The sequence below is a fragment of the Lepisosteus oculatus genome, chromosome 14 (genome assembly GCF_040954835.1).
Source record: "Lepisosteus oculatus isolate fLepOcu1 chromosome 14, fLepOcu1.hap2, whole genome shotgun sequence".
NCBI classification, from domain to species: Eukaryota; Metazoa; Chordata; class Actinopteri; order Semionotiformes; family Lepisosteidae; genus Lepisosteus; species Lepisosteus oculatus.
This window is the reverse complement of record NC_090709.1, coordinates 29001298-29020540: the sequence shown is the minus strand read 5'-3', so window position 1 is coordinate 29020540 and position 19243 is coordinate 29001298. Positions and strand designations below refer to the sequence as shown.

General features: G+C 52.5%; 24 non-coding genes and 6 pseudogenes across 24 annotated transcripts; all 30 read left to right on the top strand.

Annotated features, from left to right (window-relative positions):
• The first annotated feature begins 64 nt into the window (after window positions 1-64).
• On the top strand, window positions 65-183 carry LOC138216169 (5S ribosomal RNA). Its single transcript, XR_011179881.1, has one exon. It is a non-coding gene; the product is annotated as a 5S ribosomal RNA (ribosomal RNA).
• Window positions 184-720: 537 nt separating this feature from the next.
• On the top strand, window positions 721-839 carry LOC138244380 (5S ribosomal RNA). Its single transcript, XR_011192993.1, has one exon. It is a non-coding gene; the product is annotated as a 5S ribosomal RNA (ribosomal RNA).
• Window positions 840-1376: 537 nt separating this feature from the next.
• LOC138216168 (5S ribosomal RNA) lies at window positions 1377-1495 on the top strand. The gene has a single exon (XR_011179880.1). It is a non-coding gene; the product is annotated as a 5S ribosomal RNA (ribosomal RNA).
• A 536-nt stretch (window positions 1496-2031) lies between these two features.
• Window positions 2032-2150, top strand: LOC138245168 (5S ribosomal RNA). Its single transcript, XR_011193782.1, has one exon. It is a non-coding gene; the product is annotated as a 5S ribosomal RNA (ribosomal RNA).
• Window positions 2151-2687: 537 nt separating this feature from the next.
• On the top strand, window positions 2688-2806 carry LOC138244379 (5S ribosomal RNA). The gene has a single exon (XR_011192992.1). It is a non-coding gene; the product is annotated as a 5S ribosomal RNA (ribosomal RNA).
• A 537-nt stretch (window positions 2807-3343) lies between these two features.
• Window positions 3344-3462, top strand: LOC138216833 (5S ribosomal RNA). The gene has a single exon (XR_011180545.1). It is a non-coding gene; the product is annotated as a 5S ribosomal RNA (ribosomal RNA).
• A 536-nt stretch (window positions 3463-3998) lies between these two features.
• LOC138217030 (5S ribosomal RNA) lies at window positions 3999-4117 on the top strand. The gene has a single exon (XR_011180743.1). It is a non-coding gene; the product is annotated as a 5S ribosomal RNA (ribosomal RNA).
• A 537-nt stretch (window positions 4118-4654) lies between these two features.
• Window positions 4655-4773, top strand: LOC138244378 (5S ribosomal RNA). Its single transcript, XR_011192991.1, has one exon. It is a non-coding gene; the product is annotated as a 5S ribosomal RNA (ribosomal RNA).
• A 537-nt stretch (window positions 4774-5310) lies between these two features.
• LOC138244919 (5S ribosomal RNA) lies at window positions 5311-5429 on the top strand. The gene has a single exon (XR_011193534.1). It is a non-coding gene; the product is annotated as a 5S ribosomal RNA (ribosomal RNA).
• A 536-nt stretch (window positions 5430-5965) lies between these two features.
• Window positions 5966-6084, top strand: LOC138244377 (5S ribosomal RNA). The gene has a single exon (XR_011192990.1). It is a non-coding gene; the product is annotated as a 5S ribosomal RNA (ribosomal RNA).
• A 537-nt stretch (window positions 6085-6621) lies between these two features.
• On the top strand, window positions 6622-6740 carry LOC138218653 (5S ribosomal RNA; annotated as a pseudogene).
• A 536-nt stretch (window positions 6741-7276) lies between these two features.
• On the top strand, window positions 7277-7395 carry LOC138244376 (5S ribosomal RNA). The gene has a single exon (XR_011192989.1). It is a non-coding gene; the product is annotated as a 5S ribosomal RNA (ribosomal RNA).
• Window positions 7396-7932: 537 nt separating this feature from the next.
• Window positions 7933-8051, top strand: LOC138244375 (5S ribosomal RNA). Its single transcript, XR_011192988.1, has one exon. It is a non-coding gene; the product is annotated as a 5S ribosomal RNA (ribosomal RNA).
• Window positions 8052-8588: 537 nt separating this feature from the next.
• Window positions 8589-8707, top strand: LOC138217861 (5S ribosomal RNA; annotated as a pseudogene).
• Window positions 8708-9244: 537 nt separating this feature from the next.
• LOC138244373 (5S ribosomal RNA) lies at window positions 9245-9363 on the top strand. The gene has a single exon (XR_011192986.1). It is a non-coding gene; the product is annotated as a 5S ribosomal RNA (ribosomal RNA).
• A 537-nt stretch (window positions 9364-9900) lies between these two features.
• On the top strand, window positions 9901-10019 carry LOC138244372 (5S ribosomal RNA). The gene has a single exon (XR_011192985.1). It is a non-coding gene; the product is annotated as a 5S ribosomal RNA (ribosomal RNA).
• Window positions 10020-10556: 537 nt separating this feature from the next.
• On the top strand, window positions 10557-10675 carry LOC138244918 (5S ribosomal RNA). Its single transcript, XR_011193533.1, has one exon. It is a non-coding gene; the product is annotated as a 5S ribosomal RNA (ribosomal RNA).
• A 536-nt stretch (window positions 10676-11211) lies between these two features.
• On the top strand, window positions 11212-11330 carry LOC138244371 (5S ribosomal RNA). Its single transcript, XR_011192984.1, has one exon. It is a non-coding gene; the product is annotated as a 5S ribosomal RNA (ribosomal RNA).
• A 536-nt stretch (window positions 11331-11866) lies between these two features.
• LOC138245521 (5S ribosomal RNA) lies at window positions 11867-11985 on the top strand. The gene has a single exon (XR_011194131.1). It is a non-coding gene; the product is annotated as a 5S ribosomal RNA (ribosomal RNA).
• Window positions 11986-12521: 536 nt separating this feature from the next.
• Window positions 12522-12640, top strand: LOC138216875 (5S ribosomal RNA). Its single transcript, XR_011180588.1, has one exon. It is a non-coding gene; the product is annotated as a 5S ribosomal RNA (ribosomal RNA).
• A 536-nt stretch (window positions 12641-13176) lies between these two features.
• On the top strand, window positions 13177-13295 carry LOC138244370 (5S ribosomal RNA). Its single transcript, XR_011192983.1, has one exon. It is a non-coding gene; the product is annotated as a 5S ribosomal RNA (ribosomal RNA).
• A 537-nt stretch (window positions 13296-13832) lies between these two features.
• Window positions 13833-13951, top strand: LOC138244369 (5S ribosomal RNA). The gene has a single exon (XR_011192982.1). It is a non-coding gene; the product is annotated as a 5S ribosomal RNA (ribosomal RNA).
• Window positions 13952-14487: 536 nt separating this feature from the next.
• LOC138244368 (5S ribosomal RNA) lies at window positions 14488-14606 on the top strand. The gene has a single exon (XR_011192981.1). It is a non-coding gene; the product is annotated as a 5S ribosomal RNA (ribosomal RNA).
• A 537-nt stretch (window positions 14607-15143) lies between these two features.
• Window positions 15144-15262, top strand: LOC138216754 (5S ribosomal RNA). Its single transcript, XR_011180466.1, has one exon. It is a non-coding gene; the product is annotated as a 5S ribosomal RNA (ribosomal RNA).
• Window positions 15263-15797: 535 nt separating this feature from the next.
• LOC138218166 (5S ribosomal RNA) lies at window positions 15798-15916 on the top strand (annotated as a pseudogene).
• Window positions 15917-16453: 537 nt separating this feature from the next.
• Window positions 16454-16572, top strand: LOC138217814 (5S ribosomal RNA; annotated as a pseudogene).
• A 537-nt stretch (window positions 16573-17109) lies between these two features.
• On the top strand, window positions 17110-17228 carry LOC138218461 (5S ribosomal RNA; annotated as a pseudogene).
• A 537-nt stretch (window positions 17229-17765) lies between these two features.
• On the top strand, window positions 17766-17884 carry LOC138244367 (5S ribosomal RNA). The gene has a single exon (XR_011192980.1). It is a non-coding gene; the product is annotated as a 5S ribosomal RNA (ribosomal RNA).
• Window positions 17885-18421: 537 nt separating this feature from the next.
• Window positions 18422-18540, top strand: LOC138245261 (5S ribosomal RNA). Its single transcript, XR_011193872.1, has one exon. It is a non-coding gene; the product is annotated as a 5S ribosomal RNA (ribosomal RNA).
• Window positions 18541-19077: 537 nt separating this feature from the next.
• LOC138218077 (5S ribosomal RNA) lies at window positions 19078-19196 on the top strand (annotated as a pseudogene).
• The last annotated feature ends 47 nt before the right edge of the window (window positions 19197-19243 follow it).

Genomic DNA, 19243 nt, shown 5'->3' with positions numbered 1-19243 from the left:
GCGTCGTAAAAGAGGTGACGGAGCTGTCCTCTCAATAAGAAGGGTGCCAGGGAGCCTTGCTCTCTCTTACGGCCACACCCCCTTGAGCACGCCTGATCTCGTCTGATCTCGGAAGCTAAACAGGGATGGGCCTGGTTAGTACTTGGATGGGAGACCGCCTGGGAATACCAGGTGCTGTAAGCTTTTAAGCGCAGGAGGCGCCCTATCCCCGCTCGCTCGCTCATTCCCCTGTTCACACGTGCAGTGCGGCTTGTCCGTCTGTTTATTTGTCAGCTTTGGCGAGACACGGGTGCTTGTGTATTAGCGTGAGCGTTTTTTATTCTGATCAGGAACAGTTTTACAAGTCCGCAAAGGATCGAGGAAAGGTTTATCGCCAGCTGAAAAGAGACACAGCGCTTCGGCTGTGGAGACTTGTTCGGCTGGCGTTCGGAGAGTCGCGTTTTTCAGAATTGTATTGAGATCGTTTTCCACAGAGCTCAGATGTCAAAGCACAGCAGCAGCTCTCCACAGCGATCCTCTATAACGCCCTTTCTCCCGCAGCTCCGTCCTCATTGGAAGGAAGCAAGAGTGAAAGGCTGAAGTGAAATAGAGCGGGGACGAAGGCAGTGAAGAGAGAGAACGTGGGAAGAAGAGAAAAACGCAAGGGAAAAAAAGCAGCGTCGTAAAAGAGGTGACGGAGCTGTCCTCTCAATAAGAAGGGTGCCAGCGAGCCTTGCTCTCGCTTACGGCCACACCCCCTTGAGCACGCCTGATCTCGTCTGATCTCGGAAGCTAAACAGGGATGGGCCTGGTTAGTACTTGGATGGGAGACCGCCTGGGAATACCAGGTGCTGTAAGCTTTTAAGCGCAGGAGGCGCCCTATCCCCGCTCGCTGGCTCATTCCCCTGTTCACACGTGCAGTGCGGCTTGTCCGTCTGTTTATTTGTCAGCTTTGGCGAGACACGGGTGCTTGTGTATTAGCGTGAGCGTTTTTTATTCTGATCAGGAACAGTTTAACAAGTCCGCAAAGAATCGAGGAAAGGTTTATCGCCAGCTGAAAAGAGACACAGCGCTTCGGCTGTGGAGACTTGTTCGGCTGGCGTTCGGAGAGTCGCGTTTTTCAGAATTGTATTGAGATCGTTTTCCACAGAGCTCAGATGTCAAAACACAGCAGCAGCTCTCCACAGCGATCCTCTATAGCGCCCTTTCTCCCGCAGCTCCGTCCTCATTGGAAGGAAGCAAGAGTGAAAGGCTGAAGTGAAATAGAGCGGGGACGAAGGCAGTGAAGAGAGAGAACGTGGGAAGAAGAGAAAAACGCAAGGGAAAAAGAGCAGCGTCGTAAAAGAGGTGACGGAGCTGTCCTCTCAATAAGAAGGGTGCCAGGGAGCCTTGCTCTCTCTTACGGCCACACCCCCTTGAGCACGCCTGATCTCGTCTGATCTCGGAAGCTAAACAGGGATGGGCCTGGTTAGTACTTGGATGGGAGACCGCCTGGGAATACCAGGTGCTGTAAGCTTTCAAGCGCAGGAGGCGCCCTATCCCCGCTCGCTCGCTCATTCCCCTGTTCACACGTGCAGTGCGGCTTGTCCGTCTGTTTATTTGTCAGCTTTGGCGAGACACGGGTGCTTGTGTATTAGCGTGAGCGTTTTTTATTCTGATCAGGAACAGTTTTACAAGTCCGCAAAGGATCGAGGAAAGGTTTATCGCCAGCTGAAAAGAGACACAGCGCTTCGGCTGTGGAGACTTGTTCGGCTGGCGTTCGGAGAGTCGCGTTTTTCAGAATTGTATTGAGATCGTTTTCCACAGAGCTCAGATGTCAAAGCACAGCAGCAGCTCTCCACAGCGATCCTCTATAGCGCCCTTTCTCCCGCAGCTCCGTCCTCATTGGAAGGAAGCAAGAGTGAAAGGCTGAAGTGAAATAGAGCGGGGACGAAGGCAGTGAAGAGAGAGAACGTGGAAAGAAGAGAAAAACGCAAGGGAAAAAAGGAGCGTCGTAAAAGAGGTGACGGAGCTGTCCTCTCAATAAGAAGGGTGCCAGCGAGCCTTGCTCTCGCTTACGGCCACACCCCCTTGAGCACACCTGATCTCGTCTGATCTCGGAAGCTAAACAGGGATGGGCCTGGTTAGTACTTGGATGGGAGACCGCCTGGGAATACCAGGTGCTGTAAGCTTTTAAGCGCAGGAGGCGCCCTATCCCCGCTCGCTGGCTCATTCCCCTGTTCACACGTGCAGTGCGGCTTGTCCGTCTGTTTATTTGTCAGCTTTGGCGAGACACGGGTGCTTGTGTTTTAGCGTGAGCGTTTTTTATTCTGATCAGGAACAGTTTAACAAGTCCGCAAAGGATCGAGGAAAGGTTTATCGCCAGCTGAAAAGAGACACAGCGCTTCGGCTGTGGAGACTTGTTCGGCTGGCGTTCGGAGAGTTGCGTTTTTCAGAATTGTATTGAGATCGTTTTCCATAGAGCTCAGATGTCAAAGCACAGCAGCAGCTCTCCACAGCGATCCTCTATAGCGCCCTATCTCCCGCAGCTCCGTCCTCATTGGAAGGAAGCAAGAGTGAAAGGCTGAAGTGAAATAGAGCGGGGACGAAGGCAGTGAAGATAGAGAACGTGGGAAGACGAGAAAAACGCAAGGGAAAAAAAGCAGCGTCGTAAAAGAGGTGACGGAGTTGTCCTCTCAATAAGAAGGGTGCCAGCGAGCCTTGCTCTCGCTTACGGCCACACCCCCTTGAGCACGCCTGATCTCGTCTGATCTCGGAAGCTAAACAGGGATGGGCCTGGTTAGTACTTGGATGGGAGACCGCCTGGGAATACCAGGTGCTGTAAGCTTTTAAGCGCAGGAGGCGCCCTATCCCCGCTCGCTCGCTCATTCCCCTGTTCACACGTGCAGTGCGGCTTGTCCGTCTGTTTATTTGTCAGCTTTGGCGAGACACGGGTGCTTGTGTATTAGCGTGAGCGTTTTTTATTCTGATCAGGAACAGTTTAACAAGTCCGCAAAGAATCGAGGAAAGGTTTATCGCCAGCTGAAAAGAGACACAGCGCTTCGGCTGTGGAGACTTGTTCGGCTGGCGTTCGGAGAGTCGCGTTTTTCAGAAATGTATTGAGATCGTTTTCCACAGAGCTCAGATGTCAAAGCACAGCAGCAGCTCTCCACAGCGATCCTCTATAGCGCCCTTTCTCCCGCAGCTCCGTCCTCATTGGAAGGAAGCAAGAGTGAAAGGCTGAAGTGAAATAGAGCGGGGACGAAGGCAGTGAAGAGAGAGAACGTGGGAAGAAGAGAAAAACGCAAGAGAAAAAAAGCAGCGTCGTAAAAGAGGTGACGGAGCTGTCTTCTCAATAAGAAGGGTGCCAGCGAGCTTTGCTCTCGCTTACGGCCACACCCCATTGAGCACGCCTGATCTCGTCTGATCTCGGAAGCTAAACAGGGATGGGCCTGGTTAGTACTTGGATGGGAGACCGCCTGGGAATACCAGGTGCTGTAAGCTTTTAAGCGCAGGAGGCGCCCTATCCCCGCTCGCTCGCTCATTCCCCTGTTCACACGTGCAGTGCGGCTTGTCCGTCTGTTTATTTGTCAGCTTTGGCGAGACACGGGTGCTTGTGTATTAGCGTGAGCGTTTTTTATTCTGATCAGGAACAGTTTTACAATTCCGCAAAGGATCGAGGAAAGGTTTATCGCCAGCTGAAAAGAGACACAGCGCTTCGGCTGTGGAGACTTGTTCGGCTGGCGTTCGGAGAGTCGCGTTTTTCAGAATTGTATTGAGATCGTTTTCCACAGAGCTCAGATGTCAAAGCACAGCAGCAGCTCTCCACAGCGATCCTCTATAGCGCCCTTTCTCCCGCAGCTCCGTCCTCATTGGAAGGAAGCAAGAGTGAAAGGCTGAAGTGAAATAAAGCGGGGACGAAGGCCGTGAAGAGAGAGAACGTGGGAAGAAGAGAAAAACGCAAGGGAAAAAAGCAGCGTCGTAAAAGAGGTGACGGAGCTGTCCTCTCAATAAGAAGGGTGCCAGCGAGCCTTGCTCTCGCTTACGGCCACACCCCCTTGAGCACGCCTGATCTCGTCTGATCTCGGAAGCTAAACAGGGATGGGCCTGGTTAGTACTTGGATGGGAGACCGCCTGGGAATACCAAGTGCTGTAAGCTTTTAAGCGCAGGAGGCGCCCTATCCCCGCTCGCTCGCTCATTCCCCTGTTCACACGTGCAGTGCGGCTTGTCCGTCTGTTTATTTGTCAGCTTTGGCGAGACACGGGTGCCTGTGTATTAGCGTGACCGTTTTTTATTCTGATCAGGAACAGTTTTACAAGTCCGCAAAGGATCGAGGAAAGGTTTATCGCCAGCTGAAAAGAGACACAGCGCTTCGGCTGTGGAGACTTGTTCGGCTGGCGTTCGGAGAGTCGCGTTTTTCAGAATTGTATTGAGATCGTTTTCCACAGAGCTCAGATGTCAAAGCACAGCAGCAGCTCTCCACAGCGATCCTCTATAACGCCCTTTCTCCCGCAGCTCCGTCCTCATTGGAAGGAAGCAAGAGTGAAAGGCTGAAGTGAAATAGAGCGGGGACGAAGGCAGTGAAGAGAGAGAACGTGGGAAGAAGAGAAAAACGCAAGGGAAAAAAAGCAGCGTCGTAAAAGAGGTGACGGAGCTGTCCTCTCAATAAGAAGGGTGCCAGCGAGCCTTGCTCTCGCTTACGGCCACACCCCCTTGAGCACGCCTGATCTCGTCTGATCTCGGAAGCTAAACAGGGATGGGCCTGGTTAGTACTTGGATGGGAGACCGCCTGGGAATACCAGGTGCTGTAAGCTTTTAAGCGCAGGAGGCGCCCTATCCCCGCTCGCTCGCTCATTCCCCTGTTCACACGTGCAGTGCGGCTTGTCCGTCTGTTTATTTGTCAGCTTTGGCGAGACACGGGTGCTTGTGTATTAGCGTGAGCGTTTTTTATTCTGATCAGGAACAGTTTAACAAGTCCGCAAAGAATCGAGGAAAGGTTTATCGCCAGCTGAAAAGAGACACAGCGCTTCGGCTGTGGAGACTTGTTCGGCTGGCGTTCGGAGAGTCGCGTTTTTCAGAAATGTATTGAGATCGTTTTCCACAGAGCTCAGATGTCAAAGCACAGCAGCAGCTCTCCACAGCGATCCTCTATAGCGCCCTTTCTCCCGCAGCTCCGTCCTCATTGGAAGGAAGCAAGAGTGAAAGGCTGAAGTGAAATAGAGCGGGGACGAAGGCAGTGAAGAGAGAGAACGTGGGAAGAAGAGAAAAACGCAAGGGAAAAAAAGCAGCGTCGTAAAAGAGGTGACGGAGCTGTCCTCTCAATAAGAAGGGTGCCAGCGAGCCTTGCTCTCGCTTACGGCCACACCCCCTTGAGCACGCCTGATCTCGTTTGATCTCGGAAGCTAAACAGGGATGGGCCTGGTTAGTACTTGGATGGGAGACCGCCTGGGAATACCAGGTGCTGTAAGCTTTTAAGCGCAGGAGGCGCCCTATCCCCGCTCGCTCGCTCATTCCCCTGTTCACACGTGCAGTGCGGCTTGTCCGTCTGTTTATTTGTCAGCTTTGGCGAGACACGGGTGCTTGTGTATTAGCGTGAGCGTTTTTTATTCTGATCAGGAACAGTTTTACAAGTCCGCAAAGGATCGAGGAAAGGTTTATCGCCAGCTGAAAAGAGACACAGCGCTTCGGCTGTGGAGACTTGTTCGGCTGGCGTTCGGAGAGTCGCGTTTTTCAGAATTGTATTGAGATCGTTTTCCACAGAGCTCAGATGTCAAAGCACAGCAGCAGCTCTCCACAGCGATCCTCTATAGCGCCCTTTCTCCCGCAGCTCCGTCCTCATTGGAAGGAAGCAAGAGTGAAAGGCTGAAGTGAAATAAAGCGGGGACGAAGGCCGTGAAGAGAGAGAACGTGGGAAGAAGAGAAAAACGCAAGGGAAAAAAGCAGCGTCGTAAAAGAGGTGACGGAGCTGTCCTCTCAATAAGAAAGGTGCCAGCGAGCCTTGCTCTCGCTTACGGCCACACCCCCTTGAGCACGCCTGATCTCGTCTGATCTCGGAAGCTAAACAGGGATGGGCCTGGTTAGTACTTGGATGGGAGACCGCCTGGGAATACCAGGTGCTGTAAGCTTTTAAGCGCAGGAGGCGCCCTATCCCCGCTCGCTCGCTCATTCCCCTGTTCACACGTGCAGTGCGGCTTGTCCGTCTGTTTATTTGTCAGCTTTGGCGAGACACGGGTGCTTGTGTATTAGCGTGAGCGTTTTTTATTCTGATCAGGAACAGTTTTACAAGTCCGCAAAGGATCGAGGAAAGGTTTATCGCCAGCTGAAAAGAGACACAGCGCTTCGGCTGTGGAGACTTGTTCGGCTGGCGTTCGGAGAGTCGCGTTTTTCAGAATTGTATTGAGATCGTTTTCCACAGAGCTCAGATGTCAAAGCACAGCAGCAGCTCTCCACAGCGTTCCTCTATAACGCCCTTTCTCCCGCAGCTCCGTCCTCATTGGAAGGAAGCAAGAGTGAAAGGCTGAAGTGAAATAGAGCGGGGACGAAGGCAGTGAAGAGAGAGAACGTGGGAAGAAGAGAAAAACGCAAGGGAAAAAAAGCAGCGTCGTAAAAGAGGTGACGGAGCTGTCCTCTCAATAAGAAGGGTGCCAGCGAGCCTTGCTCTCGCTTATGGCCACTCCCCCTTGAGCACGCCTGATCTCGTCTGATTTCGGAAGCTAAACAGGGATGGGCCTGGTTAGTACTTGGATGGGAGACCGCCTGGGAATACCAGATGCTGTAAGCTTTTAAGCGCAGGAGGCGCCCTATCCCCGCTCGCTCGCTCATTCCCCTGTTCACACGTGCAGTGCGGCTTGTCCGTCTGTTTATTTGTCAGCTTTGGCGAGACACGGGTGCTTGTGTATTAGCGTGAGCGTTTTTTATTCTGATCAGGAACAGTTTTACAAGTCCGCAAAGGATCGAGGAAAGGTTTATCGCCAGCTGAAAAGAGACACAGCGCTTCGGCTGTGGAGACTTGTTCGGCTGGCGTTCGGAGAGTCGCGTTTTTCAGAATTGTATTGAGATCGTTTTCCACAGAGCTCAGATGTCAAAGCACAGCAGCAGCTCTCCACAGCGATCCTCTATAGCGCCCTTTCTCCCGCAGCTCCGTCCTCATTGGAAGGAAGCAAGAGTGAAAGGCTGAACTGAAATAAAGCGGGGACGAAGGCCGTGAAGAGAGAGAACGTGGGAAGAAGAGAAAAACGCAAGGAAAAAAAGCAGCGTCGTAAAAGAGGTGACGGAGCTGTCCTCTCAATAAGAAGGGTGCCAGCGAGCCTTGCTCTCGCTTACGGCCACACCCCCTTGAGCACGCCTGATCTCGTCTGATCTCGGAAGCTAAACAGGGATGGGCCTGGTTAGTACTTGGATGGGAGACCGCCTGGGAATACCAGGTGCTGTAAGCTTTTAAGCGCAGGAGGCGCCCTATCCCTGCTCGCTCGCTCATTCCCCTGTTCACACGTGCAGTGCGGCTTGTCCGTCTGTTTATTTGTCAGCTTTGGCGAGACACGGGTGCCTGTGTATTAGCGTGAGCGTTTTTTATTCTGATCAGGAACAGATTTACAAGTCCGCAAAGGATCGAGGAAAGGTTTATCGCCAGCTGAAAAGAGACACAGCGCTTCGGCTGTGGAGACTTGTTCGGCTGGCGTTCGGAGAGTCGCGTTTTTCAGAATTGTATTGAGATCGTTTTCCACAGAGCTCAGATGTCAAAGCACAGCAGCAGCTCTCCACAGCGATCCTCTATAACGCCCTTTCTCCCGCAGCTCCGTCCTCATTGGAAGGAAGCAAGAGTGAAAGGCTGAAGTGAAATAGAGCGGGGACGAAGGCAGTGAAGAGAGAGAACGTGGGAAGAAGAGAAAAACGCAAGGGAAAAAAAGCAGCGTCGTAAAAGAGGTGACGGAGCTGTCCTCTCAATAAGAAGGGTGCCAGCGAGCCTTGCTCTCGCTTACGGCCACACCCCCTTGAGCACGCCTGATCTCGTCTGATCTCGGAAGCTAAACAGGGATGGGCCTGGTTAGTACTTGGATGGGAGACCGCCTGGGAATACCAGGTGCTGTAAGCTCTTAAGCGCAGGAGGCGCCCTATCCCCGCTCGCTCGCTCATTCCCCTGTTCACACGTGCAGTGCGGCTTGTCCGTCTGTTTATTTGTCAGCTTTGGCGAGACACGGGTGCTTGTGTATTAGCGTGAGCGTTTTTTATTCTGATCAGGAACAGTTTAACAAGTCCGCAAAGAATCGAGGAAAGGTTTATCGCCAGCTGAAAAGAGACACAGCGCTTCGGCTGTGGAGACTTGTTCGGCTGGCGTTCGGAGAGTCGCGTTTTTCAGAATTGTATTGAGATCGTTTTCCACAGAGCTCAGATGTCAAAACACAGCAGCAGCTCTCCACAGCGATCCTCTATAGCGCCCTTTCTCCCGCAGCTCCGTCCTCATTGGAAGGAAGCAAGAGTGAAAGGCTGAAGTGAAATAGAGCGGGGACGAAGGCAGTGAAGAGAGAGAACGTGGGAAGAAGAGAAAAACGCAAGGGAAAAAAAGCAGCGTCGTAAAAGAGGTGACGGAGCTGTCCTCTCAATAAGAAGGGTGCCAGGGAGCCTTGCTCTCGCTTACGGCCACACCCCCTTGAGCACGCCTGATCTTGTCTGATCTCGGAAGCTAAACAGGGATGGGCCTGGTTAGTACTTGGATGGGAGACCGCCTGGGAATACCAGGTGCTGTAAACTTTTAAGCGCAGGAGGCGCCCTATCCCCGCTCGCTCGCTCATTCCCCTGTTCACACGTGCAGTGCGGCTTGTCCGTCTGTTTATTTGTCAGCTTTGGCGAGACACGGGTGCTTGTGTATTAGCGTGAGCGTTTTTTATTCTGATCAGGAACAGTTTAACAAGTCCGCAAAGAATCGAGGAAAGGTTTATCGCCAGCTGAAAAGAGACACAGCGCTTCGGCTGTGGAGACTTGTTCGGCTGGCGTTCGGAGAGTCGCGTTATTCAGAAATGTATTGAGATCGTTTTCCACAGAGCTCAGATGTCAAAGCACAGCAGCAGCTCTCCACAGCGATCCTCTATAGCGCCCTTTCTCCCGCAGCTCCGTCCTCATTGGAAGGAAGCAAGAGTGAAAGGCTGAAGTGAAATAGAGCGGGGACGAAGGCAGTGAAGAGAGAGAACGTGGGAAGAAGAGAAAAACGCAAGGGAAAAAAAGCAGCGTCGTAAAAGAGGTGACGGAGTTGTCCTCTCAATAAGAAGGGTGCCAGCGAGCCTTGCTCTCGCTTACGGCCACACCCCCTTGAGCACGCCTGATCTCGTCTGATCTCGGAAGCTAAACAGGGATGGGCCTGGTTAGTACTTGGATGGGAGACCGCCTGGGAATACCAGGTGCTGTAAGCTTTTAAGCGCAGGAGGCGCCCTATCCCCGCTCGCTCGCTCATTCCCCTGTTCACACGTGCAGTGCGGCTTGTCCGTCTGTTTATTTGTCAGCTTTGGCGAGACACGGGTGCTTGTGTATTAGCGTGAGCGTTTTTTATTCTGATCAGGAACAGTTTAACAAGTCCGCAAAGAATCGAGGAAAGGTTTATCGCCAGCTGAAAAGAGACACAGCGCTTCGGCTGTGGAGACTTGTTCGGCTGGCGTTCGGAGAGTCGCGTTTTTCAGAAATGTATTGAGATCGTTTTCCACAGAGCTCAGATGTCAAAGCACAGCAGCAGCTCTCCACAGCGATCCTCTATAGCGCCCTTTCTCCCGCAGCTCCGTCCTCATTGGAAGGAAGCAAGAGTGAAAGGCTGAAGTGAAATAGAGCGGGGACGAAGGCAGTGAAGAGAGAGAACGTGGGAAGAAGAGAAAAACGCAAGGGAAAAAAAGCAGCGTCGTAAAAGAGGTGACGGAGCTGTCCTCTCAATAAGAAGGGTGCCAGCGAGCCTTGCTCTCGCTTACGGCCACACCCCCTTGAGCACGCCTGATCTCGTCTGATCTCGGAAGCTAAACAGGGATGGGCCTGGTTAGTACTTGGATGGGAGACCGCCTGGGAATACCAGGTGCTGTAAGCTTTTAAGCGCAGGAGGCGCCCTATCCCCGCTCGCTCGCTCATTCCCCTGTTCACACGTGCAGTGCGGCTTGTCCGTCTGTTTATTTGTCAGCTTTGGCGAGACACGGGTGCTTGTGTATTAGCGTGAGCGTTTTTTATTCTGATCAGGAACAGTTTAACAAGTCCGCAAAGAATCGAGGAAAGGTTTATCGCCAGCTGAAAAGAGACACAGCGCTTCGGCTGTGGAGACTTGTTCGGCTGGCGTTCGGAGAGTCGCGTTTTTCAGAAATGTATTGAGATCGTTTTCCACAGAGCTCAGATGTCAAAGCACAGCAGCAGCTCTCCACAGCGATCCTCTATAGCGCCCTTTCTCCCGCAGCTCCGTCCTCATTGGAAGGAAGCAAGAGTGAAAGGCTGAAGTGAAATAGAGCGGGGACGAAGGCAGTGAAGAGAGAGAACGTGGGAAGAAGAGAAAAACGCAAGGGAAAAAAAGCAGCGTCGTAAAAGAGGTGACGGAGCTGTCCTCTCAATAAGAAGGGTGCCAGCGAGCCTTGCTCTCGCTTACGGCCACACCCCCTTGAGCACGCCTGATCTCGTTTGATCTCGGAAGCTAAACAGGGATGGGCCTGGTTAGTACTTGGATGGGAGACCGCCTGGGAATACCAGGTGCTGTAAGCTTTTAAGCGCAGGAGGCGCCCTATCCCCGCTCGCTCGCTCATTCCCCTGTTCACACGTGCAGTGCGGCTTGTCCGTCTGTTTATTTGTCAGCTTTGGCGAGACACGGGTGCTTGTGTATTAGCGTGAGCGTTTTTTATTCTGATCAGGAACAGTTTTACAAGTCCGCAAAGGATCGAGGAAAGGTTTATCGCCAGCTGAAAAGAGACACAGCGCTTCGGCTGTGGAGACTTGTTCGGCTGGCGTTCGGAGAGTCGCGTTTTTCAGAATTGTATTGAGATTGTTTTCCACAGAGCTCAGATGTCAAAGCACAGCAGCAGCTCTCCACAGCGATCCTCTATAGCGCCCTTTCTCCCGCAGCTCCGTCCTCATTGGAAGGAAGCAAGAGTGAAAGGCTGAAGTGAAATAAAGCGGGGACGAAGGCCGTGAAGAGAGAGAACGTGGGAAGAAGAGAAAAACGCAAGGGAAAAAAGCAGCGTCGTAAAAGAGGTGACGGAGCTGTCCTCTCAATAAGAAAGGTGCCAGCGAGCCTTGCTCTCGCTTACGGCCACACCCCCTTGAGCACGCCTGATCTCGTCTGATCTCGGAAGCTAAACAGGGATGGGCCTGGTTAGTACTTGGATGGGAGACCGCCTGGGAATACCAGGTGCTGTAAGCTTTTAAGCGCAGGAGGCGCCCTATCCCCGCTCGCTCGCTCATTCCCCTGTTCACACGTGCAGTGCGGCTTGTCCGTCTGTTTATTTGTCAGCTTTGGCGAGACACGGGTGCTTGTGTATTAGCGTGAGCGTTTTTTATTCTGATCAGGAACAGTTTTACAAGTCCGCAAAGGATCGAGGAAAGGTTTATCGCCAGCTGAAAAGAGACACAGCGCTTCGGCTGTGGAGACTTGTTCGGCTGGCGTTCGGAGAGTCGCGTTTTTCAGAATTGTATTGAGATCGTTTTCCACAGAGCTCAGATGTCAAAGCACAGCAGCAGCTCTCCACAGCGATCCTCTATAGCGCCCTTTCTCCCGCAGCTCCGTCCTCATTGGAAGGAAGCAAGAGTGAAAGGCTGAACTGAAATAAAGCGGGGACGAAGGCCGTGAAGAGAGAGAACGTGGGAAGAAGAGAAAAACGCAAGGGAAAAAAGCAGCGTCGTAAAAGAGGTGACGGAGCTGTCCTCTCAATAAGAAGGGTGCCAGCGAGCCTTGCTCTCGCTTACGGCCACACCCCCTTGAGCACGCTTGATCTCGTCTGATCTCGGAAGCTAAACAGGGATGGGCCTGGTTAGTACTTGGATGGGAGACCGCCTGGGAATACCAGGTGCTGTAAGCTTTTAAGCGCAGGAGGCGCCCTATCCCCGCTCGCTCGCTCATTCCCCTGTTCACACGTGCAGTGCGGCTTGTCCGTCTGTTTATTTGTCAGCTTTGGCGAGACACGGGTGCTTGTGTATTAGCGTGAGCGTTTTTTATTCTGATCAGGAACAGTTTTACAAGTCCGCAAAGGATCGAGGAAAGGTTTATCGCCAGCTGAAAAGAGACACAGCGCTTCGGCTGTGGAGACTTGTTCGGCTGGCGTTCGGAGAGTCGCGTTTTTCAGAATTGTATTGAGATCGTTTTCCACAGAGCTCAGATGTCAAAGCACAGCAGCAGCTCTCCACAGCGATCCTCTATAGCGCCCTTTCTCCCGCAGCTCCGTCCTCATTGGAAGGAAGCAAGAGTGAAAGGCTGAAGTGAAATAAAGCGGGGACGAAGGCCGTGAAGAGAGAGAACGTGGGAAGAAGAGAAAAACGCAAGGGAAAAAAGCAGCGTCGTAAAAGAGGTGACGGAGCTGTCCTCTCAATAAGAAAGGTGCCAGCGAGCCTTGCTCTCGCTTACGGCCACACCCCCTTGAGCACGCCTGATCTTGTCTGATCTCGGAAGCTAAACAGGGATGGGCCTGGTTAGTACTTGGATGGGAGACCGCCTGGGAATACCAGGTGCTGTAAGCTTTTAAGCGCAGGAGGCGCCCTATCCCCGCTCGCTCGCTCATTCCCCTGTTCACACGTGCAGTGCGGCTTGTCCGTCTGTTTATTTGTCAGCTTTGGCGAGACACGGGTGCTTGTGTATTAGCGTGAGCGTTTTTTATTCTGATCAGGAACAGTTTTACAAGTCCGCAAAGGATCGAGGAAAGGTTTATCGCCAGCTGAAAAGAGACACAGCGCTTCGGCTGTGGAGATTTGTTCGGCTGGCGTTCGGAGAGTCGCGTTTTTCAGAATTGTATTGAGATCGTTTTCCACAGAGCTCAGATGTCAAAGCACAGCAGCAGCTCTCCACAGTGATCCTCTATAGCGCCCTTTCTCCCGCAGCTCCGTCCTCATTGGAAGGAAGCAAGAGTGAAAGGCTGAACTGAAATAAAGCGGGGACGAAGGCCGTGAAGAGAGAGAACGTGGGAAGAAGAGAAAAACGCAAGGGAAAAAAGCAGCGTCGTAAAAGAGGTGACGGAGCTGTCCTCTCAATAAGAAGGGTGCCAGCGAGCCTTGCTCTCGCTTACGGCCACACCCCCTTGAGCACGCCTGATCTCGTCTGATCTCGGAAGCTAAACAGGGATGGGCCTGGTTAGTACTTGGATGGGAGACCGCCTGGGAATACCAGGTGCTGTAAGCTTTTAAGCGCAGGAGGCGCCCTATCCCCGCTCGCTCGCTCATTCCCCTGTTCACACGTGCAGTGCGGCTTGTCCGTCTGTTTATTTGTCAGCTTTGGCGAGACACGGGTGCCTGTGTATTAGCGTGAGCGTTTTTTATTCTGATCAGGAACAGATTTACAAGTCCGCAAAGGATCGAGGAAAGGTTTATCGCCAGCTGAAAAGAGACACAGCGCTTCGGCTGTGGAGACTTGTTCGGCTGGCGTTCGGAGAGTCGCGTTTTTCAGAATTGTATTGAGATCGTTTTCCACAGAGCTCAGATGTCAAAGCACAGCAGCAGCTCTCCACAGCGATCCTCTATAACGCCCTTTCTCCCGCAGCTCCGTCCTCATTGGAAGGAAGCAAGAGTGAAAGGCTGAAGTGAAATAGAGCGGGGACGAAGGCAGTGAAGAGAGAGAACGTGGGAAGAAGAGAAAAACGCAAGGGAAAAAAAGCAGCGTCGTAAAAGAGGTGACGGAGCTGTCCTCTCAATAAGAAGGGTGCCAGCGAGCCTTGCTCTCGCTTACGGCCACACCCCCTTGAGCACGCCTGATCTCGTCTGATCTCGGAAGCTAAACAGGGATGGGCCTGGTTAGTACTTGGATGGGAGACCGCCTGGGAATACCAGGTGCTGTAAGCTTTTAAGCGCAGGAGGCGCCCTATCCCCGCTCGCTCGCTCATTCCCCTGTTCACACGTGCAGTGCGGCTTGTCCGTCTGTTTATTTGTCAGCTTTGGCGAGACACGGGTGCTTGTGTATTAGCGTGAGCGTTTTTTATTCTGATCAGGAACAGTTTAACAAGTCCGCAAAGAATCGAGGAAAGGTTTATCGCCAGCTGAAAAGAGACACAGCGCTTCGGCTGTGGAGACTTGTTCGGCTGGCGTTCGGAGAGTCGCGTTTTTCAGAATTGTATTGAGATCGTTTTCCACAGAGCTCAGATGTCAAAACACAGCAGCAGCTCTCCACAGCGATCCTCTATAGCGCCCTTTCTCCTGCAGCTCCGTCCTCATTGGAAGGAAGCAAGAGTGAAAGGCTGAAGTGAAATAGAGCGGGGACGAAGGCAGTGAAGAGAGAGAACGTGGGAAGAAGAGAAAAACGCAAGGGAAAAAAGCAGCGTCGTAAAAGAGGTGACGGAGCTGTCCTCTCAATAAGAAGGGTGCCAGCGAGCCTTGCTCTCGCTTACGGCCACACCCCCTTGAGCACGCCTGATCTCGTCTGATCTCGGAAGCTAAACAGGGATGGGCCTGGTTAGTACTTGGATGGGAGACCGCCTGGGAATACCAGGTGCTGTAAGCTTTTAAGCGCAGGAGGCGCCCTATCCCCGCTCGCTCGCTCATTCCCCTGTTCACACGTGCAGTGCGGCTTGTCCGTGTGTTTATTTGTGAGCTTTGGCGAGACGCGGGTGCTTGTGTATTAGCGTGAGCGTTTTTTATTCTGATCATGAACAGTTTTACAAGTCCGCAAAGGATCGAGGAAAGGTTTATCGCCGGCTGAAAAGAGACACAGCGCTTCGGCTGTGGAGACTTGTTCGGCTGGCGTTCGGAGAGTCGCGTTTTTCAGAATTGTATTGAGATCGTTTTCCACAGAGCTCAGATGTCAAAGCACAGCAGCAGCTCTCCACAGCGATCCTCTATAGCGCCCTTTCTCCCGCAGCTCCGTCCTCATTGGAAGGAAGCAAGAGTGAAAGGCTGAAGTGAAATAGAGCAGGGACGAAGGCAGTGAAGAGAGAGAACGTGGGAAGAAGAGAAAAACGCAAGGGAAAAAAAGCAGCGTCGTAAAAGAGGTGACGGAGCTGTCCTCTCAATAAGAAGGGTGCCAGCGAGCCTTGCTCTCGCTTATGGCCACACCCCCTTGAGCACGCCTGATCTCGTCTGATCTCGGAAGCTAAACAGGGATGGGCTTGGTTAGTACTTGGATGGGAGACCGCCTGGGAATACCAGGTGCTGTAAGCTTTTAAGCGCAGGAGGCGCCCTATCCCCGCTCGCTCGCTCATTCCCGTTCACACGTGCAGTGCGGCTTGTCCGTCTGTTTATTTGTCAACTTTGGTGAGACACGGGTGCTTGTGTATTAGCGTGAGCGTTTTTTATTCTGATCAGGAACAGTTTTACAAGTCCGCAAAGGATCGAGGAAAGGTTTATCGCCAGCTGAAAAGAGACACAGCTCTTCGGCTGTGGAGACTTGTTCGGCTGGCGTTCGGAGAGTCGCGTTTTTCAGAATTGTATTGAGATCGTTTTCCACAGAGCTCAGATGTCAAAGCACAGCAGCAGCTCTCCACAGCGATCCTCTATAGCGCCCTTTCTCCCGCAGCTCCGTCCTCATTAGAAGGAAGCAAAAGTGAAAGGCTGAAGTGAAATAGAGCGGGGACGAAGGCAGTGAAGAGAGAGAACGTGGGAAGAAGAGAAAAACGCAAGGGAAAAAAAGCAGCGTCGTAAAAGAGGTGACGGAGCTGTCCTCTTAATAAGAAGGGTGCCAGCGAGCCTTTTGCTCGCTTACGGCCACACCCCCTTGAGCACGCCTGATCTCGTCTGATCTCGGAAGCTAAACAGGGATGGGCCTGGTTAGTACTTGGATGGGAGACCGCCTGGGAATACCAGGTTCTGCAAGCTTTTAAGCGCAGGAGGCGCCCTATCCCCGCTCGCTCGCTCATTCCCCTGTTCACACGTGCAGTGCGGCTTGTCCGTCTCTTTATTTGTCAGCTTTGGCGAGACACGGGTGCTTGTGTATTAGCGTGAGCGTTTTTTATTCTGATCAGGAACAGTTTTACAAGTCCGCAAAGGATCGAGGAAAGGTTTATCGCCGGCTGAAAAGAGACACAGCGCTTCGGCTGTGGAGACTTGTTCGGCTGGCGTTCGGAGAGTCGCGTTTTTCAGAATTGTATTGAGATCGTTTTCCACAGAGCTCAGATGTCAAAGCACAGCAGCAGCTCTCCACAGCGATCCTCTATAGCGCCCTTTCTCCCGCAGCTCCGTCCTCATTGGAAGGAAGCAAGAGTGAAAGGCTGAAGTGAAATAGAGCAGGGACGAAGGCAGTGAAGAGAGAGAACGTGGGAAGAAGAGAAAAACGCAAGGGAAAAAAAGCAGCGTCGTAAAAGAGGTGACGGAGCTGTCCTCTCAATAAGAAGGGTGCCAGCGAGCCTTGCTCTCGATTATGGCCACACCCCCTTGAGCACGCCTGATCTCGTCTGATCTCGGAAGCTAAACAGGGATGGGCTTGGTTAGTACTTGGATGGGAGACCGCCTGGGAATACCAGGTGCTGTAAGCTTTTAAGCGCAGGAGGCGCCCTATCCCCGCTCGCTCGCTCATTCCCCTGTTCACACGTGCAGAGCGGCTTGTCCGTCTGTTTATTTGTCAGGTTTGGCGAGACACGGGTGCTTGTGTATTAGCGTGAGCGTTTTTTATTCTGATCAGGAACAGTTTTACAAATCCGCAAAGGATCGAGGAAAGGTTTATCGCCAGCTGAAAAGAGACACAGCGCTTCGGCTGTGGAGACTTGTTCGGCTGGCGTTCGGAGAGTCGCGTTTTTCAGAATTGTATTGAGATCGTTTTCCACAGAGCTCAGATGTCAAAGCACAGCAGCAGCTCTCCACAGCGATCCTCTATAGCGCCCTTTCTCCCGCAGCTCCGTCCTCATTGGAAGGAAGCAAGAGTGAAAGGCTGAAGTGAAATAGAGCGGGGACGAAGGCAGTGAAGAGAGAGAACGTGGGAAGAAGAGAAAAACGCAAGGGAAAAAGAGCAGCGTCATAAAAGAGGTGACGGAGCTGTCCTCTCAATAAGAAGGGTGCCAGCGAGCCTTGCTCTTGCTTACGGCCACACCCCCTTGAGCACGCCTGATCTTGTCTGATTTCGGAAGCTAAACAGGGATGGGCCTGGTTAGTACTTGGATGGGAGACCGCCTGGGAATACCAGGTGCTGTTAGCTTTTAAGCGCAGGAGGCGCCCTATCCCCGCTCGCTCGCTCATTCCCCTGTTCACACGTGCAGTGCGGCTTGTCCGTCTGTTTATTTGTCAGCTTTGGCGAGACACGGGTGCTTGTGTATTAGCGTGAGCGTTTTTTATTCTGATCAGGAACAGTTTTACAAGTCCGCAAAGGATCGAAGAAAGGTTTATCGCCAGCTGAAAAGAGACACAGCGCTTCGGCTGTGGAGACATGTTCGGCTGGCGTTCGGAGAGTCGCGTTTTTCAGAATTGTATTGAGATCGTTTTCCACAGAGCTCAGATGTCAAAGCACCGCAGCAGCTCTCCACAGCGATCCTCTATAGCGCCCTTTCTCCCGCAGCTCCGTCCTCATTGGAAGGAAGCAAGAGTGAAAGGCTGAAGTGAAATAGAGCGGGGACGAAGGCAGTGAAGAGAGAGAACGTGGGAAGAAGAGAAAAACGCAAGGGAAAAAGAGCAGCGTCGTAAAAGAGGTGACGGAGCTGTCCTCTCAATAAGAAGGGTGCCAGCGAGCCTTGCTCTCGCTTACGGCCACACCCCCTTGAGCACGCCTGATCTCGTCTGATCTCGGAAGCTAAACAGGGATGGGCCTGGTTAGTACTTGGATGGGAGACCGCCTGGGAATACCAGGTGCTGTAAGCTTTTAAGCGCAGGAGGCGCCCTATCCCCGCTTGCTCGCTCATTCCCCTGTTCACACGTGCAGTGCGGCTTGTCCGTCTGTTTATTTGTCAGCTTTGGCGAGACACGGGTGCTTGTGTATTAGCGTGAGCGTTTTTTATTCTGATCAGGAACAGTTTTACAAGTCCGCAAAGGATCGAGGAAAGGTTTATCGCCAGCTGAAAAGAGACACAGCGCTTCGGCTGTGGAGACTTGTTCGGCTGGCGTTCGGAGAGTCGCGTTTTTCAGAATTGTATTGAGATCGTTTTCCACAGAGCTCAGATGTCAAAGCACAGCAGCAGCTCTCCACAGCGATCCTCTATAGCGCCCTTTCTCCCGCAGCTCCGTCCTCATTGGAAGGAAGCAAAAGTGAAAGGCTGAAGTGAAATAGAGCGGGGACGAAGGCAGTGAAGAGAGAGAACGTGGGAAGAAGAGAAAAACGCAAGGGAAAAAAAGCAGCGTCGTAAAAGAGGTGACGGAGCTGTCCTCTCAATAAGAAGGGTGCCAGCGAGCCTTGCTCTCGCTTATGGCCACACCCCCTTGAGCACGCCTGATCTCGTCTGATCTCGGAAGCTAAACAGGGATGGGCCTGGTTAGTACTTGGATGGGAGACCGCCTGGGAATACCAGGTGCTGTAAGCTTTTAAGCGCAGGAGGCGCCCTATCCCCGCTCGCTCGCTCATTCCCCTGTTCACACGTGCAGTGCGGCTTGTCCGTCTGTTTATTTGTCAGCTTTGGCGAGACGCGGGTGCTTGTGTATTAGCGTGAGCGTTTTTTATTCTGATCAGGAACAGTTTTACAAGTCCGCAAAGGATCGAAGAAAGGTTTATCGCCAGCTGAAAAGAGACACAGCGCTTCGGCTGTGGAGACTTGTTCGGCTGGCGTTCGGAGAGTCGCGTTTTTCAGAACTGTATTGAGATCGTTTTCCACAGAGCTCAGATGTCAAAGCACAGCAGCAGCTCTCCACAGCGATCCTCTATAGCCCCCTTTCTCCCGCAGCTCCGTCCTCATTGGAAGGAAGCAAGAGTGAAAGGCTGAAGTGAAATAGAGCGGGGACGAAGGCAGTGAAGAGAGAGAACGTGGGAAGAAGAGAAAAACGCAAGGGAAAAAGAGCAGCGTCATAAAAGAGGTGACGGAGCTGTCCTCTCAATAAGAAGGGTGCCAGCGAGCCTTGCTCTCGCTTACGGCCACACCCCCTTGAGCATGCCTGATCTCGTCTGATCTCGGAAGCTAAACAGGGATGGGACTGGTTAGTACTTGGATGGGAGACCGCCTGGGAATACCAGGTGCTGTAAGCTTTTAAGCGCAGGAGGCGCCCTATCCCCGCTCGCTCGCTCATTCCCCT